The following is a 20464-nucleotide window of genomic DNA, read 5'->3' as shown; positions in this document are numbered from 1 at the left end:
AAATATAGTAATGATATGAATTATCGATTTTAAACTGAAAATGAAATTTTACTTGTCATATATTTGTATCATAGTTCTCACCATCAGTCTATACTATTTTTATCCTAATTCAATTAAGAGGGTACGACTATATTTGAAAGCGCCAATATTTTTTTGTCGAACCATTTTGATAAAATTTGCATGAATTTACGTTTTTTTTATTATAAATCCAATAATTTAAAAGTTGTTTTATAATAATATTTGAATTTTAAAAAGTGATTTTATATCTGAATCAAATCCGTTGTTGAACCTGTAGACCTACCTAGTATATAATTCGGTTTGGATTTAATGAAAAATTTGATAATTAGAAATCCGATAGAACACGGTAAAAATCAAACACTCGCTATTAACCATCCGATAAAAAACAAAATATCTTTAATATTTTATTAAATTACTCATAAACTTGTGATTCCTTAGACTTTGATGAAATTTTTATTATCTTGTCCAAATAAAAAATGATAATATAAAAAAATTATTAATATGATAATATTATTTATTTTTCGTTATTAATAATTTATTATAAGTTTGAATTTTTAAAATTTTAGATTTAAAATTAAATTTTATGTTAATTTTAAAAATATTCTTAAATACTCGCAATTGCCATATCAATATTATGTACAAAATGACATAGTAAATAATATATTTTTTAATTTTTGTGTATATACTCATTTTCGATCATTAAATAATATTATACATGAAAAAATGATATTTTTATGTCATTATGTATGTTAATTGATATAGGGTTCATAATATTTCTAAGTCCAATATTTAAATTTTGAATATTTATATCAAATTTAAGATTATCATATCTTATAAATATATGTAAGCTCAATAGTTATTAATCCATTTAAGTGTATCTGTAAGCCCAAAACTAAAAATCTTTACACTCCAATAATACATTTTTGTAATCCTTTTGAAAGAGAAGTATTTTTGGCAAACTTGCAATTCTCATTAATGGTATAAATTAAGGGTGGTCTTTTCTTAATAGTATTGATGCTCACGAATTTTTTTTTTTTGCAAAATTATATTCGAAACAAAACATTTTATCTTAATCTCACCGGTATTATTATTATTTTCTAACAACTTTTGTCTTTGTCATTTAATTAACACCTTTCAAATTTTGTTATTTCATTAATTGGCTCAATTATTGTTTCTGCTTTTGCTCTATGGAGGATACCGTCGCATCATAACATATCCGATATGCATAACTATCTTATTTAGACATTTAATTATTTGTTTCAGTTGCCTATATACATTATTAATTTCAACCATCCATTTCATTCCTCTATTCGATCCTTCAACCTTTCTAAATCTACATATCAAAACCTAAAGTCACTTCTGATGATTTTATCACATTTTCAAACATATGTAAGTTGTTCGGATTTTATAATTAAGACCTAACTAGACACAAAGTATATGCACCTTTTGGCACTCTTAGGCTGGTATCGTGGCAGCGCGAATATATCCATTTCCCACCCTTCAAATGTTTGCAGATTCTCTTCGAATAAAATTTCTTAATTTTAAACGTGATATAATATATATTCTCTAACCATCATTTCATAAATCGTATTCTGACCAGTATGCATCTATCAAAATGTTTTACACAAGAATAAAAGAAAACTGTTTTAGCTACACTTTTTTCCGTCAAAGAAATACTTCATTACTAAATAAAGTCTTATGGCCAGGCGTGGATCCTATGAACGTAGATCCTCATAAGGCAGATTTATTGTCGGTTATCGAATCGTCTATGTAATATTTCTCTTAGTTGTAATATCTTAATAAATCAGCGTTAAACAAAAAAAAAAGTCTTATGGCCCAAATACTAAGGGTTCATTACAGAAGATCCAGAAACAGATTGGGCTAGGGCTGCTTAGCTAAAGTATCCGCTACTCGGTTTTTGTTACAAGGGATGAAAGAGAACGATAATCGGAGAAAGGAGACGAGATTTGTTGAATGTCTCGGAGGATACCAAAGATTTCTTTGGTCTGTACGTTGCCTTTGATAGCTCTAATAAGCGTTTGATTGTCGGAGGTAATCTTGAGGTTCTGGAACCCAAATGATGTGGCCTTAATATACAATATGATTGGTTATACAAGTTTTTATAAAGTAAAAATGTACTTAAAAATATGAAATGTTTTCATATTTAAGAACGGAGAGAAAATTATATTTCATTCATATAGATTTTTCCAATTATTAAGAAAATGAAAAAATCTATATTATAATGATTGAGTTTTTGCTCTCTCTTTAGGGTGTCCATCTCAGCATTTCATTTATTTTGGTGGGACTCATCTTTATTTTTTGTTTTAATGTATTATCTATTCGTAAAAACTTACAATAAATATCACTTAGTGCAGAGGTTTACACATCTTTAAAAAGGCTAACAACACAAGTTCGAATAGAAACCATGGATGTTTTGCATGTTTTTATGATTAAGTATAACTAAAAGCAATTATGACTTTTACAAGTCGTCTTCCTCTTTAGACTTCTAGGTTTTCTGCAATATTGACTCTGACGGCTCATAATGTTTTACGAGTTATACATCAATTTCTTCGGTTTTTGTCATTTTCATGAAAACATCATGAATCTTTATATATACTACTCGATTATAGGATGAAAAGAGTAAAAATTAATTTATTTTAAGAATCCCGATTTTCTGACCGAATCAGTCTAAATCGTCACCGTTGGTGCCCGAGTTACGTTTTTCCGGCGATTTTATGGCCCTTGGCGGTGAGTTTTCGAATAGGGCTGTGTAATGAATTAATGGTTGTATTGGGTCATTTTAATTAACCTGCGGCCTATCGCACCCAGTTTCTAGGTAAGGCTGATGCGTCAGACATACCCAAAAAAGCTTCCTAATCGTCTATTCTTTTTCACCGTCTCTAAGCTAGGGCCTAGGGTTCTCCCACTTCGTCGCTTAACTCTCACCTCCGATGATAAACCATTACACTCTAAACCACCTATTCAGTGCCGCGTATCATTGAAACTCTTTAAATTGATAGAATTTCATAATCCTACTAAACTTGATTAATATAACTTTTCTTTGTTGTTTGTTCTACTTTCCGAAGTTGTCCACTAAGACATGTACGCCATGGAGGGATTCACTAATTTCCCAGACTTTAAATCCGAATTAGAACACATTGGTAGTTTCAAGGAGGAGGTGAACAAAATCTTTTACACTGCCGACAACTACATGAACAACCAATGAAAAAGAAACACATCTTCTTGGACGGACTAATAGAGTTCGCATAGACCTGAGAAGAGGTCATGGAGATTCATTTTTCCTTTATATTAAAAAATCTCGCCTTGACCATATTTATAGGGTTATGTATATTCTCTTGCTCTCTGTCTAATAAAATGTTTCACTATTGTTTGGGGTTCTTAAACTGTGGTAGATGATTATTTTCTTATACTTGCACAGCTTGCAGATTTATTGAATAGCTAATGAGGATGGAAATTAGTCAGCGTATCAAATGTTGAATCTCAGCGGATATGTGGGTCTCTGTCCGACATATTCACGGGAAAAATATTGCTAGATGTCGAATTCATGAAGATAAATCAGAATCTCTTTCAGATGTCCACACATAAGATATGAAATATCAACACATAAGAAATCACCGGTTATTTTCATATCAACCTCATCAATCTATTATAATATAGATTATATACAACACGGAAAAACAAAAGTTAAAAAAAAAAACAAAATCCCATACATAAAGACTACACAATGAATCGATAATGTACCCGGTTCCGCGCTTGCGTAGGGGTTATGCCCCTAGTAGTTATAAAAACCCTGAACTTACAAATTTAAACAAAAAAAACTTTCAACTAAAATTTGAGCAATTAAAATTCTACCTTTTTTTAACTCTCAATTTATGTTGACCTTTAAAAAAATCTAATTATTAGTCACCAGTTAAATTTGATTAAAAAATTAACACCGTTAAATATAGTATTGGCCGATCCAACTTATTCAGAAAAAGGAAAAGTTCATTTTTATGTTCACTAAAAAGTAAAAAAAAAGGATATAACATCTGAAAATTCAAATTCGACGCATTTTTGTTGGATAATATTTTCGTTAAAAAGAATATATTGAGAAAAAAATTGCATGACTAACAGTAATAATGAGATCCTCGTTTCGGTCCGTATCTGCTATATAACAACTAATCATATCGTTCGAGTTTCATCATCATCGCTCTCTCTCTCTCTCTCTCTCTCTCTCTCTCTCTCTCTCTCTCTTGATTCTGCGAAACGCGTATTCAGTTCTAATAACCTATTCGTTCTCTTAGATGGCTGATACCTCCGTCTCCGTGCCAAAATCCGTCTATTACGTTCGATTTTTCTTTCTGGTTGATTTGATTCAAAGGTTGTAAATTGAATCGCGGGTTGCTTCTCTCTGTGGTGGTAAATTTTCATATTTTCAGTTTCGTAATCTAATAAGTTTCTTCGTTATTTTCTTTCCTATAGTTGAATCGATCCTACTGTGGCTTGACCAAATTTCGAACTGTATCACAAGTACAAAGATCATGATGAGTTCACCACTTGCTTGTTTGTTTGTTAAGTAAACCATATACATAGATGACAACTCGTTCTAGCTTCCGTTTTTAGAAACCTTACAAATTAAAGCAGCCAAGGAACCAGTCGCAACCCTAATCCTTAGCCTAAAATAGCACCATCCGCTTCATCTCCATCAGATCTTCAACCAACTTCAATCTTCAAAATTCAGATCTACTTAGTCTTGGAAACAATCTGAAGAATCTATAGATCTACAACGACTCTCTGAAGCTTCAACAACAAGTCTCTACACAAATTTCCAGTAAAGCTTTCTCTCTACCATGGAGAGACGTCTAACAGCAGCTGAGAAGGGCAAAGGGATAGCTGGAGAACCAGAGGAGAAACAACTGAAGCGTGTCAGGGCTCCGTCTCTCAATACATCTGCACTCATCAAAGACAACGCTCTCACCCTCACCGGAAGGCTTACTAATCCAGCAAAACAAAGAGTTTGGACTCTTATTCTATCACTGCCTCGAAAATGGAATATCCAAGGAAGAGTAGTGGGATCTGACTTAGGTCACAATTGTTTCCAGTTCAGGTTTGAGCTGGAGGAAGATTTGCTAAAAGTCTTGGAGAACAGACCATACCACTTCAACTACTGGATGATCCTCCTGCAACAATGGGAACCCATCATCTCTGATGCTTTTCCCTCAATGATTCCCTTTTGGATCCGAATCAAAGGACTCCCATTCCACTACTCACATGAAAGGATGCTCCGTAGCATATGCCAAGACCTGGGAAGCATGGAAAATCATGAAATCTCAAAAACACAAGCAAGGGCCAGGGTGTTGATAAATGGTCTCAAACCACTTACCAAGGAAACTATCATAGAGTTTAAGTCGGGTGAAGAAACAAATATTACTTTGGAATACGAACGCTTGGAGAACCACTGCTCCCACTGTCTACTTCTCTCCCACCAGAAAACACACTGCCCGTTTCTCCCTGCAAAGGATGAGCAAGCTACTCAAAAGGCTTCCTTGACAAAACCAAGCTTGGACTACAAGGAAACAGGGAATGTAACTCCTTACTGTGAGGAAGCCAGATCCGTCTTCAACAGCGACGATGAGCCAGGGAACGGGGAGGAGTTCCATCAGAGGGTAGAAAGACACGGTAGTAAGTTTGGTCTGCGGGTGAGTACAAAACAGACTAGCTAGGAAACCCCCTCCGGTGGGTAAAGCCCAGACGATAGATGGCTACCAGGGAAGAAGCAACCACACCTCAAGGAACACAAGTTATGACTCACCCCCTATGTGCACTCTAGGAAGGTCCAACCAAGCCTCTCTTGCAACGTAAAACCTCTTTTCCTGGAAAGAGATACTTGGCAGTGGAGGAAGAAACCCATTGAGTCTGTTCCAAGGCAACTCACCAGCAACGATCACGCTATGTCAAAGGAAAATCACGGGACACATACCCAACTTAGTGCACAAACAAAAATGAAAGTACCTTCAACAAAAGAAGTCTTGCAAGATTTAGAGGAAGCTACAACACAATACCTTAGCTGCCCAGATCCCATGGAAGCAGCATCACGAAAGCTATGAGTACAAGCAGGAGAAGCAAGAGGTCTCAATGAAGAGACAACTAGACCTATAATAGCTGCAGCAACGAATCCACCACTGATCTTAAGCGATACTCCGGAGAGCAGTAACAAAATTCTGAACACTCCTCCTCCTATGAACACATTGACGTGCTTCTAGCACGAAGAGACTGCTGACCCCTATCTGAACCTGCCACGCAAAGAAACCAAGATAAAAGCCTCTACTACACGGGAAGAAATTCTGGGAGATATACACGAAGCGACCCTACAATACCTTAGTTGTGCTGACCCAACAGAACAAGAAGCAAGACGCCATCGTGTGACTCAAAGCGAAGCTAGAGGACTGGTTGAGGAGACCATTGCTAGTATTATGGCAAATTCAACAGCGGAGGGTTCCTCACACCAGGATAAATTATTGGTAGCTAACGAAGAACAACCAACCATCGTCGCCCCCTCTCCTGCTTCCAACGAAGATGAGAACATGGTCACTGTCCAAATAAAACAACCTAGCATACAAATAAAACAACCTAGCAGGAAGAGAGGTAGATCAGCAAGACTTAGTGCCTATGTTACTAGCCAAAGGACTTTAACAGGAGCAAACTCAAGAAAGAGAAACATATCTAGTAAACCTACCTCTCCAGCAAGATCTCAAGGTCAGAAAAGAGCATTCAAGGCAGGAAATAGCAGGAGCTCAAAAACTGCCTCATCTACAGCACCACCAAGAGCGGTGATTGTACCAGCGATCTCAGAAAAGAGAAAGGATTTTCACGACCCTCTGCCTCAGGGTCCTTAGCTGTAGCGAGCTGAAACTGTAGTGGGATTGGGAACCCCATGACAGTCCAGCATTTAAGAGAGATTCACCGAGTGAACTCTCCAAATGTGGTGTTCCTGATGGAAACAAAAACCAAGAATCAGTGGTACTAAAAGAGCTAGAGTTCCTACAGATGGATCGCTACTGCATAGTACCTCCACAGTCCCCTGGAGGAGGCAGGCTTTACCTAGGCTGGAAGAATGAAGTGGACATTACGATCCTATCAAAATCAAACAACTTCATCGACACCAATATCATCTTCAAAGGCGTCTCCTTTCACTCCACCTTTCGTATATGGTGAACCTAATCACACAAAAAGACAAGAAACATGGAATCAGATTTAAGCCCTGTCAAACTCCCCGTCAGTCCCATGGTTTCTCATAGGAGATTTTAATGAAATCATAGACAATAGTGAGAAATCAGGAGTAATTGTTAGAGCAGAAAGAACTTTCTGTTTGATATCAAGCATTCCGGGAATTTTCTTTCTTGGAGAGGCAAAAGAGGAAATCACCTGGTTCATTGCAGGCTTGACAGAGCTATTGGAAACAATGAGTGGTCAGAGATCTTCCCATCCTGTCACTGCAATTATATGAAGTTTGCAGGTTCTGATCATAGACCCCTAATATCGATCTTGGACCCTACAAAGAAGAAAGGTAACAGAATCTTCAGATTCGACATGCGTCTCAGAGATAATGAGGAGGTGAAACAGATAGTTTCAAACATCTGGAAACAATTCAATCACCAAACAGTAGAGGCGCGTTATAGGAGCATATTGGCAAGTTATAGGAGAAGCAATCACCAAGGAAGTCCAAGCTTTCTTCAGAACAGGGCACCTGCCAGTTTCAATAAATACAACATACGCCAGGTTAATCTCGAAAGTTAACGGAGCAAAAACAGTAGCAGAGTATCGGCCTATTGCCATTTGCAATGTCTTTTACAAGATCCTCTCAAAACTCCTCTCACTACGCCTAAAACCAGTACTAGAGAACATCATATCGGAGAACCAATCGGCTTTTATCCCAGGGAGAGCTATCTATGACAATGTGTTGATTACACATGAGACTCTACACTATCTAAAGATATCACAAGCCACAAAGAAGTGCTTTATGGCCGTCAAGACCGACATGAGTAAGGCGTATGACAGAGTTGAGTAGAACTTTGTACTAATGGTGCTACAACGGCTGGGTTTTCACCCTAAGTGGTCTAACTGGCTAATGCAATGTATACAGTCTGTCTCATATTCATTCCTAGTTAATGACACAGTCGACAGGTGTGTGAAACCATACTGTGGAATCAGGCAGGGAGATCCCCTATCTCCATACATATTCATCCCTTGCGGAGAGGTTCTGTCGGGATTGTGCAAACAAGCGGCGCAAGACGGTTCACTCCAGGGGGTCAGAGTGGCTAGAGGAAGTCCAGGGTGAACCACCTCCTGTTTGCTGACGATACAATGTTCTTCTACCACTCAGATCAGACAAGCTGCGCCACCCTCCTCAGCATACACCAAGAATACGAGTCAGCATCCGGACAAAAAATAAATGTGCAAAAGTCATCAATCACGTTTTCGAGTAAAACACCAAACGACATCAAAGAAGCAGCCAAACAAATCCTTGGAATTCAAAGAGAGGGAGGGAATGGGAAGTACCTTGGGCTCCCAGAGCATTTCGGTCGTCGAAAAAAGGATCTGTTTACAGCCATAGTAGATAGAATTTGACAGAGGGCCTAGAGTTGGTCCTCCAAACAACTCTCCAAAGCAGGCAAGATGACATTTGCTTAAGACGATTCTTCAGGCAATCCCCACTTATACTCTATCATGCTTCCTGCTCCCTGCAAGTTTATGTAAAAGAATCCAGTCAGTCTGGGCTAGATTTTGGTGGAATGGGAATGATCAGAAAAGGAAAATGAGTTGGATCTCTTGGCAGGAGATGGCAAAACAAAAAGCAGAAGGAGATCTCTGTTACAGAGAGATAGTAGCATTTAATCAAGCTCTTCTAGCTAAGCAAGCATGGCGGGTTCTAACAAATCCAAACTGCTTGCTGGCTAGAGTCCTTACCGGAAAGTATTGCAGTAAGAAGAGCTTTCTAGAAGTGGCAACACCTCCTTCATGCTCTCACGGCAGAGATCTACTAAAGGCTGGACTGGGAAAGGTGATCGGAAATGGCCTAACTACCAAAGTATGGCAAGACTCATGGATCTCCCTTTCTCATGAGATGCGACCATTTGGACCTACCACCAAAGACAACAAAGATCTCAGAGTTGCAGACTTTCTAACTATAGACCATACATGGAACACAATAAGAATAGAGGAGAAATTACCTTTGCTCTCCACGCAGATCCTGGCGCTGAGGCCTAGCCTTCTAGAATCTGAAGATGCCTATATATGAAAGCCAGCAAAAGATGGAATATATACAGCAAAGTCTGGCTACCACTCCACCACTGCTTCAAAGGAAAGTAATCTCCCCAGCTCTACGAATCAAGATGAATTTAGCTGGAGGAAAGATATCTGGAATAACTCGGGCTCTCCAAAAATTAAAGTGTTCCTCTGGTCAGTGATTCATAAGGCAATTCCTCTGGGCTATAACCTGCAAAAGAGAGGACTTCTACATGAGGCTAAACACATTAGGTGTGGAGAACTAGAAACAGAAGCTCACATCTTTTTTCAATGCCCCTATGCAATTCAAATTTGGCAATACTTGTCCTTCTCCCCTGCGGTTCACATAGCTGCGTGTCAGGACTTGGCTACAGCGCTTGTCAGATTAAGGAAAGTCCTAAACGGCCCACCAACGGGCATGACTTCCAACCTACTATCATGGCTGGCGTGGGCTCTTTGGATCTCCATGAACACCCTAATCTTCGAGAAACGCCAGACCCCTGCAATTGAGACAGCAACAAAAGCCATCAGGTTGGCCAAAGAATGGAATATGGCGCAACAAGATTCAAGCTCCCAGAAGGAGAAAAAGGCAGTGCTAGGAGGAGAAACAAACCCACCAGAATCTCAGCCACGACAGGAATCACAACCACGACATAGCAACGAAGAAACGATCAATTCTCTCCATAACCTAGATCTCCCCATATCGACATGCAAATCAGATGCAGCCTGGGATGCAATCACAAAAAGGGCGGGCATGGCCTGGATCTTCTCAGGTCCGCAACATCTTCCTAATTTCAGTGGAACCAAGGTCGAGACCTATGTCGACTCTGCGTTGATTGCAGAGGCTCTGGCTATGAGATCCGCGATCACAGAAGCCATCTCCATTGGATTAACTCATCTTCGAGCACTCTCAGACAATCAAACCCTCGTTAGGGCCATCAACAACAAACGGTCTCACAAGGAAATCTACGGTATCTTGCAAGATATCAAAAATTTGTCTTCTTTGTTTGTTTTTTTCTCGTGTTTTTTCTTTCCAAGGTCTGAGAATGGACACGCTGATCTTTTAGCAAAGGCCACTCTCAGAAACTCATCTCTTGTAATGGACCGTCCATTGGGCTGAATCTTTCTTTAAATTTTAATGAACTATTAGTTGACAAAAAAAAATGACAATTGTAGTTTTTTTATTTATTTGTCATAATGGGTTTAGTTTTTGAGATCCCTGTAACCAATTTGGTAAAATCAAGAACCTGGCAATAATGAAGAGCTTTGTACCCGTTTTTAGGCTGATGAGTACCCCTCTATTCATATTGGACTTGATTTATGCATTGCAGGTTGATGTGAATGGTGGTGACACACACACGGCTGCTCCAAGCGAAGACGGGATTGGCATGGCTTTTTGGAGACGGAATCAAGATGGAAATGTTATTGACCAACACTATTTCCATTGAGGTAAATTCGGTGCATGTTACAAACTGTTTCTGATCGTACGACGGTGGAGAGACGATTAAAGCTTGATCAACCTCCGTATCTTGTGGTAACGTTTTTTTCTTAACCCGATTCTGCTTTCTTTTTGGATTTTTTATTTTGTTTTTTTGGTGATTCTGATTTTTTTTTAGTTTCTCTCAAAACTACTATTTATATGTTTTGTGTCTGAATTGGTGTGGTTCTTTTCTAGCGAAAACGGTTTTTTTCTTTTTATTACAACTTTTTCAATGTTTTTAAAGATAATTTTTATATTAACTTGATTGACCATGGAAATGTAGTGTAAATTTGTGTCAAAGATAGAATATAGTTTCCTGTCATTGAGATCGTTAGAGATGGTATGTTTAAATCAATTTAGTAATAATAAAAATTCTCCAAAATATTTCCACTTGTATTTCTTAAAACATAATGTTTTGATTTGTTTACTTGTTTAAAATGTTAGTGTTTTCAAGGTTTTAATGGGGGTTCTTATATTAACTTGATTGATCATGAAAACTCAGTGTAAATTTGTGACAACAAATAGAACATAGTATCCTGTCAATAAGATCGTTGATGATATGTTCTATTTTCTTGACACTTATAAACGCTATGTTTTTGCATATCAGTCTAGTAATTATAAAAATTCTCCATTTGTGTTTCTTAAAACATAATGCCTGGATTTGTTTACTTGTTTTAATGTTTTCTGGTTTGATTTTTTCGTGTTAATTTGAACGTTTTATGTTTTAATGATTTCTTATTTGAGCGTAGTGATGCTTTTCTAGCCAAACCATATTTTCATCAAATATTTTATTTTTCAAAGAACATAAAATGTTTTTCTTTTAATTGTCACTAATTTCTTTCTTTTTGTTTGCTGCAAGAAAATATGATTGAGAGAATTTGTTGTTGTTATACAGGTTTGGTTTTGGTTCATTATGTTCAGAAAAAATAAAGGTTAATGGCTTAGCTCCTTCGAATCACATGATATAATGATATGAATTCTGTTTATTACAAACAATATAAGAGGATTGATATTGTCATTTGATTATTATTTATAAATATATGAAAACTAGTTGACGTCACAAACCTTGTGCGGATTACTATTTTTAACAACTAGGGTCGGTCCGGGCTACGCCCGGATTTTTGTTTAAATTTTAATTTTATTATATATTATGTATATTTATTTTGATATATATAAATATTATAATCTATTATAAAATATAAGTAGCTATAAAATTATAATTTTTTAAAAATATTTGTTTTTAATCATATGAATCTCATAAATTTTAGTATCCAAATTTTTGATATTTTGTTTTGGAAATTATATTTAAGGTGATGAGCAAAATAAACCAAAATTGGTTAAATTTTAATTATGTGTTTGATTGGTTGCATTGTAGAAATGCTTCAATTCACTTGACTTTTTTTAATAAATGTTGTTTTCACATTAGTTTCTGAATAATTTGATTGATCATGCACTTTAAATTTACAACCCTATATATATATATATATATGTATCAGCGGTTTAAAAATTGTAATATTTTATATATTAAAAAAAATTGTAACTATGTCACTAAAAACTACAAACTAAATTATTACAACAAAATTTCTGCACTTACAACTCAACTAATCAGACCCATGATCTAAATATTTTTTTATCTTACATATATAATTTTTTATGTAAAACTTTGTTAAATGTACAACCAATCATAAATAGTTGAACAATGGTGTTTCTGCAATGTATTATGTTAACATATCTTTTGATGTATTAATTAATTTTGTGTTGTGTATATTTTGTAGTTGTTAGCCTCTAAATAATTGATGTTCTTTTATCTTTTGAATGATATATTAATGGGATGTGAGTTTGAACTTAATTGGTGTGATTTGGGTGTACTATCATACAATGGTTTCACAACTTTACTTGTTTACAATAGTGAATTATTTTTATGCTAATATTTTCTTAAGTTTTTTTAAACTTTTAGGCTATCTATAGTTAGTTTTTATTTGTTTGTGTCTAAGTGCTTATTTTATTTTAGTTTAAAATGTTGGCCTATTGAACTCATAAGGTGAGATTTTTGTAATTTGTTTGACAAACAGTTTGAAACAAACAATTAGGGGGATATATTCAATTTAACATTTGACGTGATTTGATTTTTAATGGGGTTTTAGATGATTTCAATAAGTTGCAGAGATTTAAATGATTATTGTTAAACTACTCTAGAATATCACCTAAAACTATGGGATTTGGGTTTTAATTTTTTTAACTAAGAAATCCTACCCAAACACCCTAAAATCACCTCAAAACTTTAAAACTCCACAACTTAAAATATTTTCAATAACAGTGGATTTCAGAGTACTTTAAGAAATGTCAAATTCAATAACAATGGATTTTAAATGAGTATTTAAAATTCATGTTTCAATAACAGTGGATTTGTCATTTTAATACAAATCACCTGAAACTCTCAGTTGAATACATCCTCTTAATCCAGTTTTAACAAAAAAAAGGAAGTTTAGGGTTAACTCCATAGAGATTAAAATTCTGGAAAATTCTTAATTCACTTTTGAGAATTATAAATTTTCAATTGGCTTTATTTAATTCTGAATTTGTAAATATTGAGTTAGTCACTAAATTTATATAAATGATTTTTTTTTTGTGTTCGTACTATTAGCCAAGTCTACTGAAAACAGTTAAAGATAGAAACTGAAATCATACATGCAGTCGAGAGAGACAGTGTGGGGAACATAATTATTTGGTTTGAAATGAAAACAAACGGTTTTATAGAAATTGCACAGCTCGTCTCTTTTTTCATTCTCTCTTCATTGCTGATCCTTACTGCTCCAGTTTCCAACCTTTTAGTAGTCGTAGCTTCTGTTGTCATTATTCTTTCCTGTTTTGAAATTGTTGTCCTTTCTCTTACAATCCAAGATCCTGTTTGCATGAAAATGCTGGTCATAATCCCATGATTTCTCCAGTGTCAACTTCAGTCTTCAGCACCCCAATTAACATCATCAACTTAGACATCAAGACCAGAAATATGTACACATGAAGTTCTATTTATGTTCTTCCAGCTATCCGAGATAATCTTAATGTCACCGCCGCAGACATTGGAATCACCTCCATCTTTGGCTCGGTCTTTGCTTGTCTTGCCATAAGGACATCCTGCAATCTATTTCGGCCGCATCTCCACTGCTCCCGCAGTCCAGTTCACCTCCGAGATAACATAGCCACTCTAGAAACAGAGATGATTAAAACGATTAGGATTTGCGCGGATGATGTTTTAGGGGATAAAGATTCACCTTTTTATAGCTGTAGATCCACAGCTTGGAGAGAGATGAGATGCATTTAATGATAAATCGTGCGTGGAGTGCATCAACGGATTTAAGAAAGTTGTTAATGGCTATAAATCAATGTATCACATAACGTCTCGGAGGAGAAGAACATGAGGCGAAACGACACGACCAGAGCTAGCCTGACCCAGAGTTTCTTCACGAAGATTCATATCACACAACCCTTCCATAAACTCCGCCGTGTCACTGCGCCGCCGCCGTAGAACGGAGAGAGGATCAGAACTCCATGGCTTCACGTCTTTAGAATTAGGGCTGCAGACAAAATCCATTTGTAAGGCCACATACACAATTTTCATGCGAAGCCCACATCTAAGCCCGTCACAATTTTGATTAAATGAAGTGATACGTTTTGGTCGACGGTGACACGTGTCATGCCCAAAACTTTCGACTTTCTGACCTGGATCCTAGGTGGTATCACAGGAGAGAATCAACATTTCTTTATATATAAAGATTTTTAATTCTAATTTTTATTTTTATAAAATAATAATAATTCAATTGAACTTAATAATTTATGATAAATAATCATGGTTTTAAAATAATGGGCTGCCTCGCTGAGTTCATATTTTCTCATTTTGGTTCGTAAGAAACATTGATAGATATATTATGGGCAAGATTCGGAATGCGCTAGGTCTATATTTATACACTGGGAGTTTTGCCCGCACATGCGGGCATATTTATTTAATAAATATACTATTAGTTTAAAGATCAAAAAAATATATATTAAATTTATACTATTTTATAAATCTTCCAATTTCTTAATTAATTAATTTTTATTGATTTAAAAACATTATTTTGGATAACAACATTAATATCTTGTATTTTAAAATATGTTGTTATCTTGAACACATTTTTACTATATAAAATTTATAAAAAATTATATAATTAAATAAACAAATATATAATTGTTAACATAAAGTGATGTTATTAAACCAAATTCTAAGAATTAACATACACTACAAAATCTCAAAATAAATCAAAAGTAGAAGAATGTTAAACCAAACTCAGATTTACATATTATATTAGTCAAAGTAAATAAAAATATTGATATATGTATAATTAATTAATTATATTGTAAAATACTTCCTATAATAACAGAATTAAAACTCAAGCAGACCAACTATGTTGACAAACAAAACATTAATATGTAATGTATAAGATAAGAACATTTCATATCTATTATTGTTTTTATTTCTAAATGCTATAATAGAGAACAATAAGCTATAGTCAATCCATAGTTTTTTACTTTAAAATAGAGATTACTATTTTCCTATAAAATAATATTTCTTAATTGTAAATCATAGTTTGTTATTTTCAAATGGTCTTTTAACTTTTAAACTTTAATAATTATAACTAAGACAAAACATTTTGGAAAATACAGTTTTTATAAAAATAATAGAATCACATTTTTATTCACATAATAGTCTTTTAAGGAAATTTTAATTTAAACAAGGTTATAATTCTTTGAAACTCTTGAAAAATTAAAAGTAAATAAAGTAAAATTTAAATTATTATAAAATATAAAATTTTAATATTCATATTGGTAATCAATGTATTAAATTATGTTCTTTTGTTTCATATTTTTATTTATAAGATGTAGATTTTACATAAAAATCTTTTCTATAGTAATAATTAAATTACGAAATTTATATTGAAATTAACATATATTGTATTTTGACTGAAAATAAATCATGTGGTACTGAAAGGATGATAAAAATCACAAATATAAAACATTAATAAAATAAAGATAGTTTAGAAGTGTTCAATCTGGTAAAACCGAACTATTTAAAACCAAACCGAAATAGATAAAATAGTTTGGATTTGGTACTACTGAATAAACCAAATGGATAATATTTTAAGAAAGTGCAGTATATGAATATGGTTCAATATATTAACCAATCAAACTGAATAAACCAATGAACCCAATTAATTCAGATATATTAGTATACTTATATATAATTTTTTTTAATAATATGTATTTGATCAATAATTCCAATAAAAATCAGAGAAACTGGCTATAATATTAGTCATTAAAATTATAAAATTAATATAAGATAAAAGCAGTGATGATATTATCGCTAGATATTGTTAATATCTATTTATTAATTAAATGTTTTAAATATCATAATTATTATATATTAAATATACATTTTTAAAAAATAATTGTATATATATCGTTTGAATAGTTTAATGTTTATTAATTATATTAAATTAGGTGTTTTGTCCGCATATGCGGGCATAATTCTTTTATAAATACTTATTATAGATCAAAAAATTTAAATCAAACATTCAATTTATATTGTTTTATTAGTCTTTCAATTTCTTAATTTTCATTAAATTTATTCTGATTTATTAGTCTTTTAATTTCTTAATTTTCAAATGTATTGATTTAAAAAACATTATTTTTTACATAATAACATAAATATTTTTTATTTTAAAATATGTTGTTATCCTTAACCAGTTTTTACTGTATTAATTTTTAAACAATTATCTAACTAAATAAACAAATATATAATTGTTAATATAACGTGATGTTATTATACCAAATTCTTGGAATTATCGTAACCTACAAAATCTGAAAATAATTTAAAAGCACAAAAAATTAGTCTGAACTCAACTTTACATATTATATTAATCAAACTAAATGAAAGTATTGATATATGTATAATTAAATTGTGAAATACCTTCTATAGTAACTAAATGAACACTCAAACAGACCAAACATGTTGACAAAAAAAATATTAATATGTAATGTAGAAGATAAGAACATTTTCTATTTATTCTTATATTCATTTCTAAATGTTATAATAAAGAAAATATGTTATAGTCAATCTCTATTTTTTCTATAAAATAGAAAATGCTACGTTCCTATAGAATAGCATTTCTTTATTATAATAGTATTTCTTTAATAATTATAACTAAAAAATCATTTTGGAAAATACAGTTTTTACAAAAAAATAGAATCTCATTTTCTTTGCACAATATTTTTTACAGAAATTTTAGTTTAAACAAAATTATAATTCTGTGAAATTCTTGAAAAAAATAAAAGTAAAGAGAGTTAATTTTCAATTTTTATAAGGTACTTGATTTAAATAAAAATTAATCTTATGAAAAATTCTCTTTTGGAGGCAGATATTTTGAAAATACTTTAAAAAGATAGTTTCACTCCCAATAAAAATAATGGAAAACGTGTTTGGAAATATATGTTGTTCTTGCAAATAAATAATTACAAATAAAGTATAATAAAGTTTAAAATGATATTTTAGTGTATAATTATATCATTAATTATTATAATATTAATTTTTAATCAGTTAAATAATTAATGATATAATTATACATTAAAATATTAACTAGCAACCATGTAGCATTCATAAACAATCAGATTTTTTGAAAATATTTAAAAAAGATAATTCCATTCCCAATAAAAATATTTAGAAAAATAAAAACAAATAAACATTTCTGAAAAAATATATTAAATTTTAACTTAAATAACAAATATATGTTGTTCTTGCAAATAAATAATTACAAATAAACCTTTATTATACTGAAATATTATTATAAGCCTATTAACTAAAATCATGGAGAAGATGAAAAATCAGCAAATTCAATTCTCAAATAATAGTATAGATATATCGGACTAATGACATGTCTGGATTAGACAGGCCGTTGCATTACGAGTTTTTTTTAGTTTAATAAAAAAAATCAACTGGATTAATACCACTTCTGTTTTAAGGAATGTTCAGCGTCTTTCCTTTAAGCGCATAGTTTCGTCAATTTATTTAAGCTAGCCTTCAAAGCAGCAGCTTCTCTTTCTTGCTCCATACGTCCAACTGCAAAGGAAAAATTAAACATCTTGGTCAAGCAAGTATATACTAACTTAAACTGGACATTCTCTCTAACTGAGTTAGCTATATAATGCTGATTGGAGTCAGAATATAATTAACTCTGGTGTCAGAATTCCATGCAAACGGTCTCAGTGCATCTTCAGTTTCCAAAATTGTTGCACATGTGCTTTCTGGAAATAAGCATGAGATAAATGATCAGAAAGTTGAACAAGTTTAAATGTAGCAGCTGGCCTAAAAAATCTTAAGTCCGTTGCTAAACGGTAAGCCTCAAATTATGTCCTTTCTGAACATTATATGCTAAAAGAACCAGAAAGAAAAAAGGCAGATAACGTGAGCAACCTGTCGTTCAAGGAACTCGTTGTTTGATCCTTTGGAATGAGTATCGGGCTATCTTCCCATATTGCCATTAAACTGATAACTTAATAGCTAGCTCACAACAGAAGAAGAAATCTCCATTACCCGGTTGTTTTCGTACGTATACCTGTAGAATAGATTGACATCAAATAGCTTTCATTGGCTTATCAGTACACTGGAACATGAATTTCAGAGAGTACATATATACCATTCAATAGAAGAGGAAGAGAGACACATATAAATATCATTACCTCTAAGCATCAGCTCTGACATCGACCTTCTCTATCTCTCTGAATATTAGTGTCTTAAGGCGTTGGGTGTGTGCAGCAATAGCCTGAAGGAGTAGAGAAGGACTACTCAGGTAGTTCATCATATTCAAAACTCGGCTTGGTAGTACACAAGCTTTCCTTAGACTCCGTTCTGGGGGTTGTTTCAAAGAGAATGACATCATCAGCTGACAGAGGAATAAACAGCTTCCCTCTCAACGTTCGTGTTAAGCTTGCTCGATAAAACGCTCAAAGAATCTAAACTCAACCTCTCGCTTGAGTAACATATACTTGTAACCTTTTGTGATACTCAGCAAATATTCTTGCTTCTTGCTGATCATAAGCTTCCAGCATTGCTTGCTTATGCCTGCCTGAAAAAACAAAAAAAAAAAAACTTTGGAAGTCAAGTACATTCCTTTCAACTACCCCTCTCATCAGGCATCCTCTTACGTTCAACTTCCTCTCTCGAGACTTCAAGCATTCTAGCTTTCAAATCCTTCCTTGGCCCCCTCACAAGGCTCCTCAACCTCTGCAGCTTCTCTTCTTTGTGAAGAACTCAAACTCTCCCCAGAAAAGACCTTTTTCTTTACGCTTCCCTTCACTGGCACTAGTAATACTACTACCACCTATGTTACGCCTAATGCTCTCAACGCTCTTCTCTGATTTCGCTCACTTTATCAAAAAACTCCCGATGGGTATCCTCTACAAAGCTTTTGAATTGCATCGACGGAAGGCACATGGGTTTCACTCAGGGTTTCCGGGTCCCGGTTGAACCGTTTAGTAGATGAACCATTGGTACGAATAGGTATGGATGATAGTTGGTTATCTGTTCGGGTGTGGTTCTCTAGTGAGACGACAATTATTTTGTCACAGTCTCCAAAAAAATTTAAACCTTTTCAATGAATCCCAAAACTAGTTGAAACTATAAATTAACATATTTTTTTGATGAATTTACTTTGGCCATGGATATTCGCCTATTCTGTTCTGGTTTGGTTCTAGTTTTTGGTTAATTTAGGTTTAAGTTATTAAATGTCAAAAAAATGTGGGTTTTCGAATAAAAATTTGGATAGTTCAAATAATTTAAAATATTTCGAAAAAATATTATTGTGCTTCATAATTTTGGATATTTTGGTTTATAATTTTTTTTAAAAAAATTATTTAATTATTTTAAAATTAGATATAGTTAATACAGTATTTATAAGTACATAAAAAATATTATAATAATTCAGTTATTTATTTGATTTTTGATTTAGATTTGATTTTTCGATTATATAGATATGAGATCCATTCAAATAATTGACAGAATCAAAATCCGAACAAAACTTCGTTTTTTGGTTCAGTTTGGTTTTGTTATTCTGTTTCAGAAAAATATGCCCATGCCTAATTTATTTAACTGTGTTTAATTATTTAAATCATATTTAAGAACTACCGAAATTTGTCCCTTATAATATGTTTAAGTTAATGTCGATTAATATCTCAAAATATTTATAATTTGTATGTATCCTTGATATTTTCGTTGCCACGATCATGGTGTGTATCATTTCTATGCAATGGATTAATATCTATATTATTAAAAGTGATGTATCTTTTGGTATTGTTTGGAAACATGGATAACAGTAATAAAAAATATAGTATTTTTTTAATAATTTTATATAATTACATTAATTATCTTTTCATATTTTACTTAGTTTAATAATATATTTTATTAATTATATTACATTAAAAATACATCATATCATTAATTATATTACCATAATAATAATAGTGTATATTTTTATTTATTAGTTAATCAACATAAACTTTGTGCCAATTATAAAATCAAAAATATAAAATAATTGGGTTTTACATATGGTTAAACATTCAGTTTAGTTTTTCTTAAAAAAATTTAGTTCTAAT

At 33.0% G+C, this 20464-nt stretch overlaps 1 long non-coding RNA gene across 10 annotated transcripts; it reads right to left on the bottom strand.

Moving 5' to 3' along the window:
• Positions 1-4483: 4483 nt before the first annotated feature.
• On the bottom strand, positions 4484-10360 carry LOC106321873. 10 transcript variants are annotated; one of them, XR_001266152.1, is made up of 15 exons: positions 9921-10360; positions 9584-9803; positions 9249-9514; positions 8986-9158; positions 8578-8759; positions 8219-8421; positions 7675-7765; positions 7444-7570; positions 7088-7235; positions 6755-7009; positions 6396-6627; positions 6081-6311; positions 5616-5967; positions 5450-5529; positions 4484-5321 (listed from the first exon to the last, which is right to left on the bottom strand). It is a non-coding gene; the product is annotated as an uncharacterized LOC106321873 (long non-coding RNA). The 10 variants fall into 10 exon arrangements; XR_001266154.1 differs by having other exon boundaries at positions 8219-8411; XR_001266167.1 differs by having other exon boundaries at positions 8219-8759; positions 9584-9638; positions 9734-9803; positions 9921-10318.
• Positions 10361-20464: the final 10104 nt, after the last annotated feature.

Source organism: Brassica oleracea, chromosome C2 (assembly GCF_000695525.1).
Source record: "Brassica oleracea var. oleracea cultivar TO1000 chromosome C2, BOL, whole genome shotgun sequence".
Classification (NCBI taxonomy): Eukaryota; Viridiplantae; Streptophyta; class Magnoliopsida; order Brassicales; family Brassicaceae; genus Brassica; species Brassica oleracea.
The sequence above is the reverse complement of the archived record's forward strand: the minus strand, read 5'-3'. Positions and strand labels throughout refer to the sequence as shown.